This window comes from Netta rufina (assembly GCF_964035555.1).
Source record: "Netta rufina genome assembly, chromosome: 14".
NCBI lineage: Eukaryota > Metazoa > Chordata > Aves > Anseriformes > Anatidae > Netta > Netta rufina.
In genome coordinates, this window is record NC_140137.1 from 13,585,815 (window position 1) to 13,599,977 (window position 14,163).

Consider the following 14,163-nt stretch of genomic DNA (forward strand, 5'->3'; position numbering starts at 1 on the left):
TTGGAGCCCAAATAACCAGAAATATCATCATGGCAGAAAGCATTTCAAGCAGGTAGCCCACAAACCACTTGGCCATACCACACAGAGAAACCTGCATAGAAACAGAAATACAAGGAGTGGAAAGAGTCAGAGCAATCACTTGGGGAAAAAAAAATCAGCACTGGGCAGATTGAAACAAACTATGAGTACTTGAACATAACATCAATGCTAAAATACAGCTGTAAGGGCTAGGCAGAAAACAAAATGCCTTCTAAAAAAAATGTGAAAAATTTAGACTTCAAATAGAGACAGTCCATCAGCAAGTAAAGGGACTCAAGAAATCAACAAAAATTAGGACAAGCTGAGTGTAGATGGAATAAGCACATCCACTGGTGCAAGGAAATACAAGTGCCCCCAGTGAACCTGGAAAAAGCACTTTCTCAGGAAGGCAGCAGTTAGTATGGATACTGAAATAATAGCATTTAGACCTAGTTCTGATTCTTGTAAAAAAACTGAAAAACAGGCCAACCAATGAATAAAATGAAAAGAGCTACATACGTGTGTTTCTGTACCTATCCAAAACTCTTCAAGAACTGTACAGGTTTTCTGACAGAACTACTAGTAAATCCTGGGACACTTCAGCTGGAGAAGAACCTCTTGGCACTAGAGTGCCCGACAATTAGAGGTAGCATGGCTTCCCCTTCTTTTTGTACTGTGTGGATTAAAATATTTATACTGATTTTAAATAACTAGACAGTATTTATTGTAATCTATACTGCTATATTTGTCACCTGACGGACTATCACTGTTTTGCAAAAAGATGAATACCCTACTTAGGTCAATGTGTTTAAAACACAATAATGTTTTAAACAAGTCAGATTTGAGCTCCAGCATGGGCAGACTTTTAAGAACAGACAAGAAACCATGCACACTTATGTGGCTTCTCCAAGAGCTTTGGCAAGCAAGTGGTTAGAGACCAAGGTATATGCAAGCCTGCAGTAGTTATGTTAGCAGTGATGCTGGCTTTGGTGGAACAGCCAAACAGCTTCACAGAAAGCAGGTTTATTTGGGTGGGTTAGATGTAGATGGCCATCTTCTCAGGAACTAATTAGAGCCTATGAAGTAAAATAGATTCTCTGTGACTAAGGGACCATCACCACACTCTGCTGCAACTATCTCCACGTTTCAGTTTGCTTTCTCCAGCAGAGATGGGTGCATGGTTGTTTAAAAAAAATAAATAAATGCCTACTGCTACAAATAACTCACTGTGCACACACTTGTCTCCCGGGCAGAGGATGATCAAAACAGCAAACAGCATGTGACAGCTCACTTAATGCATTTCATGGTGGTGCTCAGGGCTGTAGTCAAACTACCTACTATCAGACTAATTTAGGTGTCAGAACTCCTTCCCTTTAGCAGCTGATGAGCAAGCTGCTGTCTGGGAGCCCTGGCCAGCTCCTGCTCCTATCCTCTCCAGGCTCTCCTGAACTCAGGTGACAGAGCAGCTGCAGCAAAGGAAGATGTTGAGGCTGGTGCGGGTATAGCCCTTGGATGCTCTTGTGCTGAGAGCAGTGTAAAAACCCCACCTGTAAAAGCAAAGGAAGAACAGACCAAGGGGCTACTTTCAGCTAAGGGTGGTTTGGATACAACCAGTGGTTGGACACAGTGGTCCATCCTCATGCCCTGCCTGCCACAGGCCCACCAGAGCCAGATCCCGCCATGTGCTACAGGCCATAGCCACCTCCCCCAGAGCCTGGCATCCTCCGCTTCCATAAAATTAATTTGATGAATGAATTAAACTAATAATTGCCTCGTTTCCAAGTATGGTCTCCCAGTACACTTGACTTAAAACAGACTTCTCTTGGGAGGCTCCAGGGAGATCTAGCTGTATTACTTTATGGAATCTCAGCTAAGTTAATTAATTTTTGAGGGAAAGTGCTCAATTTCACAGATGGTAGCTGCCTGTTTCTTGTGTAGCCAGGGCCACACACAGTCACTGATATCTGTACTGCCACCAGCACCCAAAGTAGCCTTGAGGTCACTGCTAGGGCTTCCAACAAGCTCCCTAGGGAAGGCTGCTCTTCTGCTCTTTCCACCTTAGATTCCCTAAGGAAAAGGGCACATCTTCAATATCCAGATCATTTCCTACAGGTCAAACCACTAGGTACATACTGGACCCAGTGCTGCAAAATAAACAGGGGCTCTGATTTCACATGAGATTAGATACTAGTGTGACACGCAAAACAAAAATAAGCCAGTGTTCAGTGTCTTGTCACCAAACAGGGTGGAGAGGACCATCTCATCCCTACAGCTCACCAGAAACCCCAGCAGGTACTTCAGTCAACAGAGAATGAATCTCAGCAGTAAAAATGCATCTCAGAGCTTAAGACAATGGTTCATTCTAGACACTCATTTTCACTAATGAGGCTAAGGACCAGAAAATCCAAAAGCCAAAGAGTGAACCCACTCACCCAGCAGCAGCCAGGCAAGTCAATAGCAGCCGGCCTGGTACCTTACTGCAATCCACTTGTGGCTCCCCTTGGGACACAAAGGAGGGCTCAAAGAGGAGTTCTTCTCAGCAGTGCTGACATTATAAGGCCTCCAGCACACTATTAAATTAGAGTCATGGTACTCTCTCTAGGACCACATACTGTTATTTGCAATACAGTTGAGCTACACTTAAAATGAGGACTTGTGAAAGGAATAGGCTACCATAAAAAGAATTAATTTTCTGTACTTCAGATCAGAGCTGCAGCACTCAAGTGAGTCCTTTGGAAATGAATAACTGAAAAGCAATAAACCTATTAAAAGAATAAACTTTTACTGCACCAAAAGGGTGAAATAGTGACCTGTCACATGAACGGCTCAGTTAAATGAATACATTTTCTGTTTCACAAATCAAAGCACATTTCCTAGGGAAATGGACCTTTTTTGAACAAATGCCTCTTTTAGGATTAGGCAAGTTGAATCGTAGCTCCACTTTACAACATGGTTATGCATTAAGCAGATTTTTACTAGAGCAAAGTTATGGGTGTAGTTAGCAAAAAAAATTAAAAGAGGATGATCGGAATAGTTAGGTATTAAAGACTGAGTGAGACTATTCTGCATGCAAAGTGCTCAAGCTGGTGCCTTCGGTCCATGACACACTGCTGTTGGCAGGTGCCCAGGATGCAGGGCTTCAGGTGGAGGCACCGACCACTTAAAGACTGGTGCTCCATTTCCCAGGGATGCTATTGCTCTCATCTGTTCCTGGCCAGTGACAACCATGGAGTTTGCACCTCCAGCAAGGGCACATCCAGTTCATTTAAAGCTCTGCTGCCCCATTCCTTAAGTGTTACAGCAAGGACTGACCGCTTTCACAGTTGGTTCTGCCAACAGGACCTCCACCTGCTTACACAGGTCCTGTGCACCGGCTATTTCTCTCTTCAATATTCTCAATAACAGTACTCTAAAACTACACACACTTAAATAAGAAGTCCCAGGATTTCAGGACAATAAAAGTTTTGGTTCACTCCCAGCCTGAAGCAGACAGGTCAGATACTCTCAATCCAGCTACATAAATGAACGTAGGAGGCTCAGGCATTTAAAAGCAAACAGACATTTATAGGAGCTACAGACATCAGGAAGTCATCAGTCAAGAACTCAAAATGGCAGAATAAGCAACGGTTACATGAACTCAACCCCCGCCCCATGATGGTGAGAGTGAAGTCTGCCTTTCTCACAGCCCACACAAATTCATCCACTCCCCCTACAACAAGATTTTATTTACCTAGAAATTATGTGTTCAGATTTTGATGAGCTCTCACTGCTTTTTAATCCATTGCTTGAGGATTTTCTCTTGCAGGGAGCATTTGACACAGCAAGGGGCAGCACTGCCTGGCAAAACCCAACTTGCCTGTTTTTACAGGGGCTGTGTTTGAGCATCCATCAGGTGTGCTGCTCACACAGCCAAGACATGCTGCTACCTGGCACGTTTGGCAGATATCACAGTGCTGTCTCTCACTCAGAGAGAATGTTTCTTCTTCTGTCACTACCCACACGAAGGAGAAACATGAGGAGACAGCCCTTCCTCCTCACACTGCTTTTGTGCTTCATGGTAATGGCATTGCTGAGCCCTACAAAGCCTCCAGCTTGTTCTCGCTATGAACAGGGTAAGGTTCAACATTTTTATTCCACCTGTAATAACGTGGAAACTGGTATTTAATTTTTAATGTTGGGTTAAAACCCAGGTGGTTGCTAGACTTTACTTATCAGCGAAATCTGTCTCCTTTATTGAGAATTAGAGAGTTCAGGAGTCCAGCACTACTGCTTGCAACTAATGCTTTCCTCCCTCTCTTCCTCTCTCAAACATCCTTTCAATTTTGCTGGACTAAAGGCAGGGGTAAGGTCAGGCATCTGACAGGGCTCCTGGGATATTGCAGGGGCCATAAGCCAACAGGAATTAAAGCAGGATATATATACTAGATTATCAAGCCCATTTCCTGGCCAGTGCAGTTTAGCAGCCCATGACACATTCACGTGTGCTTTATCTGCAGGTCCTGAAGAGAGCTTGTAGCTATTCGTTCTGGTCACTAGGACTTTGCAGCTCTTCAGATGACCTGCAGGCTGGCTTGATCCTACACCTGCAAAGGCTGTATTATCTAAGGATAAAAATCAGCATATAAAGGAATAGATAAGAAGATATTCCTGCAGAGTTGAGTCCCCAGGGTTTTAGGGTTTCATGCACTACCAGCTAGTTCATTGTACTTGTGAGATGTGCCCATACCACCAGAGTTTTAAAACCCACATTAGAGAACAACCATTTTTTCTTCTTTGGATTTTCAAAAGGGAAAGATCTAGAGGCTGGAACGGAAGAAGGGAAAGAAAAAAAAAAAAAAAAAAAAAACACAAATAGGACCAGTTCCAAGAATATCAGCTACTTGTCAGCTCTGCAAAATATCTGTTAATTTATAGAGGAGAAGTGTGTAGGTTCTTTCAAAGCCATACGTCAAAGCTTTCTCCTATGATACCTAGCTTTATTCAGCTTTCATATTATGGACCAAATTGGATTTCCCTGGTTCCGGATAAACCACATAAGAGTGATGTACACTGTGATTTATTGCTGTAAGTGCTTAAAATGCCTCCCACTAAATTTGTTGTGACCTTATCACACTATTAAAACACGAAGTAAATAAGTGCAGCGAGTAAAGGTTAACAACACACCAAATAAAACAAACAGCAAGCAGAGGGGATGGGACCTACTCGCTCACATCACTGACACGCTCCAGGGAATGAAATTGCTGCATGGTCTGGCAGCAGCAGGGAAGAGCCCAGAGGATGCAGAGCCTTAGAAATGGCAGAGATACAGAACAGGTTTTAAATTCCCCAGCCCACAGCTCTGCAGCCCTCCAAGCACAACAGCCTTGCTCTGCACTTTGCAAGGACATATTTTCCCAGATCAGGCCTCAAAAGAAAGTGGCACCTCTATCTCCAGCCCAGGCATGTGGGTGAAGAGTAGAGCAGCAGCACAGAGGATCACAAGGCTACCTCCCTGCAGGGAGCCTGCATCTAGGATCAAAGGCCAAAACCACTGAGCAGAACCCATTACAAAAGCATTAAGGATTACACATATTGCCAGGAGGTAAGTAAGCAGCTAGCAGCCTCCAAAGATGGGCCTGATGGGGAGTGTACAATTTATTTGCTTGCATCAGCCAAATCCCTCTTCCTAATCACGGAAAGACGTCCCCATCATACTCAAAACAGGCAGGTTTCTGAAGACCTGGATGCCACAGAGAGCTCTTCACCTACTCCTTAAAGAAGACCCTCTGAGGTACAAACTCCCAACACCCCCAGAGAAGCAGCCTCCACATCCCACAAGCACAACTCTGGCTAGCTAAAGCCAAAGAGCTGAACCACTTCTACACAAGAGGTGAGAGGGCAGAGCTGCCCATTTCGGGAGCAGACTTAAGCCATCAGATAGAAAATAACACATCAACAGAAAAGTTATTATTGTCTCTATTTTCAGCACACCCGTTAGCAACCCTGTCCAGACAGAATATTGAATTCTTAAGGAATAGCTGTGCTTCTACAAGAAGAGCCTTTAAAGGAACAAACCTCACACTGATTTGAAGGAGTCATCAAGGACAAATTTACCACAACATTTTAAATGAGGGTTCAGTCTTTTATCCGTGTATTTTCTCAAAAATATTTTTTTTCCAGAAGACCCCACCTAGGTCACACATAGATTCACACCCTTCCAGTACCTGAAAGAGGCTGCAGAAAAGTTGGAGAGGGATTCTTTTTCGGGAAGTGTATGGATAGGACAAGGGGTAATCACTTTAAAACAGGTGAGATTTAGATTAGATATTCAGAAGAAATTCTTTGCTATAAGGGTGGTGAGGCCCTGGCACAGGCTGGCCAGAGAAGCTGTGGCTGCCCCATCCCTGGCTGTGCCCAAGGCCAGGCTAGATGGGGCTGGGGGCAACCTGGTGTAGTGAAGGGGTCCCTGCCCACTGCAGGGGGTGGCACTGGGTAGGCTTCAAGGTGCCTACCTACCCAACCATTCTGTGATACCTTCTATTGTCTCCTCAGAGATTTACAGGTTCCCAAATACCTGAATAAGAATAGCATCATGAACTAGAGAAGCCCTTGGAGAAACATGAACAACATATGAACAAACCCAGATTGACCCAAGAAAGTGAATAGTGTAAGCCACTGTTTGAAATTTTTTCCTTGCTGTTTTCCTGCTATCTGAGGGAGATAGTTTCATTTCCAGGTGCTTTTCATCACAGCCATCAATTAATTAAAAAAAAAGGGGATTGCACAACTCAGAGCAACAGAACACACACACACCAGAAGTCAGAACTTTTTCAAAGTAAAAACAAATTAGAAAAAATAAAAAAGTCATTAAGAAGACTCAAAAGGAGTGTTTGAAGTTTCCCAGACAAAAGAAAAAAAAAAGAAAAAAAATGAATAAGAGTCGAAGCAGGCTTTGTTAGTTGGCCTCTGCGTTCAGCACAATTACAAAAGGTTTCTTGTTCTGTAATAAATATTTCCCTGACATCCTAGGTAAGCATGAAGTTCTGAAAGTTTCCCCAAACATTAAACTGTTTGAATATAAGAATATAGTACTCCAAACCATGCTTTCTTCTGATAGATCAGTAAAAGCAAGGAAGAGTCAGGTCATTAGAATCTCCTTTTTACTTATTCTAACAGCAGCTGTGATAATAAATTCATTACTTCCATAATTACTCTATTATAATTTAGTAATAGGTTTGCATTAATTTAAAAAATCTTACTATAAGGCATTATCCAAACAAAATAAGAAACAATTAAAAATAAATTAATCTAAAGTCCTACTTACAAGGCATTACCCAAGCAAAAAAAGCAATATATACCATGAAACATATCAAAAATTCTATTAAAGATGATGACTTGGAGGCCAGAAAATATCTTACTTAGAAGCATATATAAGATATAACTAGCTTTTTCTGCAGTATTTTTGAAGTGGGAACACATTGCCAGTAACAGTGATAGAAGAGAGGCCAGGCAGTGAGAGAGGCAACAAGTCCAGCCTCTTATGGGCATAACAACTCCCCAGGACTGGTCCCAGACTCCAGCCCACAACGCTGTTTCAGCATCCCAAGGGTACTGAGAGAACTGGCAGAGGAGCTGGCCAAGTCACTGTCCATCATTTATCAGCAGTCCTGGCGATCGGGGGAGGTCCCAGTTGACTGGCGGCTAGCAAATGTGACGCCCATCTACAAGAAGGGCCGGAGGGCAGACCCGGGAAACTACAGGCCTGTCAGTTTGACCTCAGTGCCAGGGAAGCTCATGGAGCAGATCCTCCTGAGAGTCATCACGCAGCACTTGCAGGGCAAGCAGGCGATCAGGCCCAGTCAGCATGGGTTTATGAAAGGCAGGTCCTGCTTGACGAACCTGATCTCCTTCTATGACAAAGTGACACACTTAGTGGATGAGGGAAAGGCTGTGGATGTGGTCTACCTTGACTTAAGCAAGGCTTTTGACACCGTCTCCCACAGCATTCTCCTCAAGAAACTGGCTGCTCTTGGCTTGGACTGGCGCACGCTTCGTTGGGTTAGAAACTGGCTGGATAGCCGGGCCCAAAGAGTCGTGGTGAATGGAGCCAAGTCCAGTTGGAGGCCAGTCACTAGTGGCGTCCCCCAGGGCTCGGTGCTGGGGCCAGTCCTCTTTAATATCTTCATCGATGATCTGGACGAGGGCATCGAGTGCACCCTCAGTAAGTTCGCAGATGACACCAAGTTAGGTGCGTGTGTCGATCTGCTTGAGGGTAGGAAAGCTCTGCAGGAGGATCTGGATAGGCTGCACCGATGGGCTGAGGTCAACTGCATGAAGTTCAACAAGGCCAAGTGCCGGGTCCTGCACCTGGGGCGCAACAACCCCAAGCAGAGCTACAGGCTAGGAGAGGAATGGTTGGAGAGCTGCCAGGCAGAGAAGGACCTGGGAGTGATGGTGGATAGTCGGCTGAATATGAGCCAGCAGTGTGCTCAGGTGGCCAAGAAGGCCAACAGCATCCTGGCTTGTATCAGGAACAGTGTGACCAGCAGGGCTAGGGAGGTGATCGTCCCCCTGTACTCAGCTCTGGTGAGGCCGCACCTCGAGTACTGTGTTCAGTTTTGGGCCCCTCGCTACAAGAAGGACATCGAGGTGCTTGAGCGGGTGCAGAGAAGGGCGACGAAGCTGGTGAGGGGCCTGGAGAACAAGTCCTACGAGGAGCGGCTGAGGGAGCTGGGCTTGTTCAGCCTGGAGAAGAGGAGGCTCAGGGGCGACCTTATCGCTCTCTATAGGTACCTCAAGGGAGGCTGTAGCGAGGTGGGGGTTGGTTTGTTCTCCCACGTGCCTGGTGACAGGACGAGGGGGAATGGGCTTAAGTTGAGCCAGGGGAGTTTTAGGTTAGATGTTAGGAAGAACTTCTTCACTGAAAGGGTTGTGAGGCATTGGAACAGGCTGCCCAGGGAAGTGGTGGAGTCACCATCCCTGGAAGTCTTCAAAAGATGTTTAGATGTAGAGCTTAGGGATATGGTTTAGTGGGGACTGCTAGCGTTAGGTCAGAGGTTGGACTCGATGATCTTGAGGTCTCTTCCAACCTAGAAATTCTGTGATTCTGTGATTCTGTGATTCTGTTTTCTCAGGGAGTTATCACAGCAATCACTTACTATGGTCAGGACAGCCAAGACTCATCAGGAAACCCTTCATAAGTTCCTACTGCCTTCAAGCCCTGGGTGAAGAAGTTCCTCCTCTCTAGCTGCAAAGAACCAGCACAACTCCTGTGTTCACCCTTATGAGCCCCAGCAGGCTCTGAGTCCTCCCCAGGTGATCACAAGCATTACCTGAGCCTCCCATCCCCCTTCCAGTGTCCTTTACCTCCTCACTGCTGGGCTAATCTGACTTTTCAGCACCCTAATCACCCACACCTTAGTGGGTTTGATGTGGGTACTGCTTATTCAAAACCAGAGTGTTTCAATAAAAAAAAAAATAATAATAATAATTAAACAATCAGCACCCAATGCATGTGTCTGCTTTGTTGAGTGTCCGTGCACATCTCTTGTAGAAATTGCAGCAGGTCTAAGACTGTCATTTGTTCCCTAAAGGTTTCTGAGGTCTCTATGGCACAATCTTCTATCTTGAATCATAAACTGCTTTATTGTTTGCTACTTTGGGGAGTGTGTAGCTAAGTCCTGCCTTAGACTGCTCTTTTGAATTTCCCTCCTTCAGGTTATAGCAGCTCTTAAATTAAAACCCTCCAGATTTTGTGTTAAGTGTGTGTCAAACTATTCTTGCTGCAGAGACATATTTTCTCTGCAGCAACGGAACTCAGTGTGTTAGGGCAAAACAGCTGTGCAACAAAATACAGTTGTAACCCTAATGCACTTCTATAGGATGTCTCAATAACTCGGTCACATGCAGTGTTAAGAAAAATGCTACAGATCAGATTCCCATCTGCCATGCCCCACAGAGGGTCTAGGTTCTAACAGAATCATGGTAGATGAGTAACTTGATCCCAGTGTCCAGTTTTACATTTTAGAATGTGTCCATGTTCAGAAATACATAAAAGCAAACATTTAACTCTACCCTTGTCAGTTAACTCCTGTCTCTGCCTTCCTGAAAAGAGTCGTTAACTGCATTTCATCTGTTCAGCTCCAAAATCCTCAAATTCAGCTGCAAAAAATGGAACCCCTTTGATCTCAGATTGCCGCTAATTCATAATTGATAACCCAGGCTGGAAGGAAGGGAAAAGCTTCGTCCCCATTAGTTGTTCCATTTAATATGTTCTGGTGCTTCAATTATGCAAAACCCAACTTTAAGGGTCTGACTGCCTTCCAAAATGTGAGTCAGTGGGGGAAAGAGAAAAACCCAGATCAAATTATTCCAGCTGTAAATCTTTGTAATAGCATAGATGTCATGAGAGTGATATCCAACGTTGAACAATTCTGTTTGTTTTCTGAGCTGTTGCTTTGTAGAATTCCCAAGGCATCCATTAATGACTTCAGAGAGCTCAGCAGAGAAGGACTCATTCTCCCCCACTTACATTTTTTGGTCAGGTCATTATGCTGCTTGCTGTAATGACCCTTTTTGGCTGAAGGCACTAAAAGCCTTGGAGTAATATATGTCCCGGTAAGTGAGAAGGAATAATTAACACAAGTCATTTTGTCCTTTACTTTGGAGAAGGCAACTGTCAATTCTTTCTGGAGACATTTAAATTATAAATGTTAAGAAAATGAGTGCAATGAAGAAAACAGTAACATGCAGACAACGCTAGGCCAAAACTTGTTTTTCTGCTGGGAGACTGACAGAAGCAAAACTATGCAACAGGGAACTTGGTTAAAATGGCACAGATGTATTCACCACCTTGCATAAATAACAGCAATGAAAAATATTTATATGGCTGTACCTGTGTTCTGTCACACAGCAGGCTGTTTTGCTTAAAGAAATGTCACTTGATTTATATTTCTCTTGGACAAAACTATACAGCCATATAGCAAACTCCTAGGAATCAGAGGGCAATTAAAGAATGCCTTTGCACAGGTGCTGTTTAAACAAGGTGAACTCATTTATTAGACAGGATGTCCCAGTGATTACCTGGATTACCTGTAGAGGACATTTAGGTTTGGTGGTTCTGCAGAATTCACCCACACTAGCACGGAAAGAAAAGATGTAGTTTCATTTCCTCTTGGTTTGTGTTAAGTGACTTCTGGAGGTCATGTTCTAGGAAAATGTGAACTCCAGTAGAAGGTTTTCCTGAATAAGGACGGTGATAAGGTCTCTTTTCTGGAGGTCATCGCTACTTTTTCAGGGGTTTATAGGATCTCTACTCTGCCTATCACTGATTTTCTAGAAACTTCATGCTCTTCCAGACTTCTCTTCCATCTGTGAAATGTGGTCAGCAGGTTCTGACACCACTGAGGAGTTTGGGAGATATGCAGGCAATGCAATAAGCTGGATAAGCTTCCTTTCTGTGGTAAATTATGCTTAAGAAAAATTTGCAACAGAACTTCACATTCTCTCTTTTCTTTTTTTATGGTGAATTTCCCATAGTGACAGAGCAAAGTCAAAAGCTTAGAGCAAATGGAGGAAACACCCTCATTTGTGCTTACTGTCAGAACACGTCAAAGCCATCACGTCAACATCCTTGCATTTTCTGTTACATCTTAAGGGTTAAGCCGTTAACTTTTAAAAGGCAGAATCTACTGAGTTCTCCAGGCTTCCCTTGCTTTGCTCTTACATCCCTGCTGAAACCTCATCAGTACTTGGAAGTTGTGGGGTAGGCCATGTCCTTTATAGATAACCAGATGCTAGCCATCCTCACAGGTGGCTCTTTCTCTCCTTCCTCTTTGCCATGTGCTGCAATCCACCTGCTGTTACTTTTGCCCTCCTGGCATTCTTCTTCCCATTAAAATTTCCCCTTATTTCTCAAGGGAGAGTTATGGCTCAGCCTTATACCAGTTGATGAGAGCAGCAAACTTACGGAGGCAGCCCAGGCCCTTCCCCAGACCAGCAGAGGGACCACCCTGCACCTTGCATGGGTTTGCAGCTCTGACAGACTTTGGGAATCACATCTTGTGGCCAGCAGGATTGGGGCCTTTGATCCAGGGCCAATTCTTTCCTTGTGCTTTGCCTCTTCTGTTTTGCTGCATGTTCTCCTGTTGTTGCTATTTTTCCATAGACGCCTGGCAAAAGAAAAACAACTCTGCACCTCACAGACATTTTAATAATTCATACTCAACTTCAGTTCCTGCAGTTTTAATAAACAAGTGCTTATTAGAATACAATAATTTCCTTTTAGAACAGGCAGTTTTTAAGGAATGAAATAGCAATAATTGCCTCTAAGAGTGTATATGAATAACAAACATTCAGTCCTCCTGGTTTTGTTGTTTGGTTCATTTGCATGGAAACCTTTCCCACTGTGCCCCTTGCCTTTAGTTTAGCAGAGATTCTGCTTTTAATTGGACACAATATTCAGCTGGGTTCAAACCAAAATTTGTATGTAAAAAAGCTACACATAACAACCAGCTCATCCTGGAATCCATTAAAAATATCATGAGAGATTGAAATGAGATTATTTCAAGAACTCTCCTGCATTCATAGGAAAGCAGATTTTTGGCACTTGCAGAGAAGTTCTCAGGTAAGAGAGATGGAGGTGATAGCATTGTCCTCTTGGTTCTTCTTCCTGCCCACAAACTCGGGGTGAAATAGGAATAAATGTTTTTATTCTAGGTTAGGATTTTTATTATTTCTTTCACTTAAAAAAAAAAAAAAAGGCTGTTTTCACATAGAGCAGCTTTCATACACTCCCACTCCCAGCAAGAAAATGGATAAGCAACATGGAGACTTTAGGTTTCTCCTTCTAGCACTTCACAGGGGAAATCTCCCAGAAAGAAGGAACCCATCCTTAACGAGATAATGATTTTTTTGTGTGTTCTGGAAAGTCTTGTAGAACTGCTTAATGGAAGAGAACATGGGGGAATAACTTCAACCTTTGCAGCAGGGAAAAACAATACCTTTACAAGTCAGAGGCATGCTCCCTAAGGATACGTCTGGATTTTTGAAGGGCAAGTCCTCCTGTGAGACTTGTCTTGCTGGCTGCCCCACAGTGACCTCATAAAGCATTCCCAGAAGGGGTCTTGAAGTAATCAGGCTACAGTGTGACTCCTGAGACAGCCTGCCCTCCCACAGAGGACGTACACCCAACTCTTGCACTGCTAACAGGTGTCAGGGTGAAGCAGCAGCGTATTCTCCTGTATCGGGTAATGAATAGCCTTTCACTTTTGTATTCACAGCTGTGCATCTTCCTTTGGACCACTGAGTGTAGCTCCAGCTCAGGTTCTTGGTGAAAGGTCTGTGCTCGCAGAGGCCATGATTAGTGGCCAAACGAAACAGTCTCTGAATTTATCCCATCTTACTAACGATCACACTCGCTTAAGCGTTGAAAGTTTGTTGATCCCAAAGGTTTGGGACACTAAGCAGAAGTTACAGAGGTCAAGGTGTTTTTCTTTAAAGCCTTGTTTCTAGTTGCTTGCAACTTTCAGCTCCCAAAATAAATGAGCTGAAGTTTGGCTCTCTGTAGATAAAGACATTTGCACTATACCAAAAGGGCTCCTAGAGTTCAGAGCAATTCCTCTGCGCCATGTGGTATTCCTGTAAGAATTAATCACTGGTAAAGCACAGTGGGGTCTTTCGGTGAAAGGCGCTAAAGAAGTAAATTGCAATTTCCTCATACAAATTCCATTTTTCAAGATTTTTTTTTTCCTAAGAGAGAATTTAAATTAATTGAACGTTAATATGGCTCAGTTCTAAAGCAGATCCTTAGCTGATATAAATTAACATAGCTCTGACTCTTTTTTCCTAATCCATACCTTCTTGCCAAGCCAGGAATGGATCTTTGGTGAAACATAGCCAGGACAACTACAGTTACCAATAAACACCTTTCCTTCAAGAAGGTTAAGGACCCAGTTTCCTCTGATTTTGGTAGTACTTGCTCCAGGTCTAGAAGAGGAAGCAGACTTCTCTTTCAGCATCCCAAACTTTGTCCATTCGTAAATGAACTCAAGCATTTACAAGAGCCTATGGCTTGGGGCTTCTCCCAACTCATTTCCCCTGGTGTATCACCATAGAGCTATGCAGGGAAAACATAAAAATAAATAAATAAATGAATAATGACTGTGT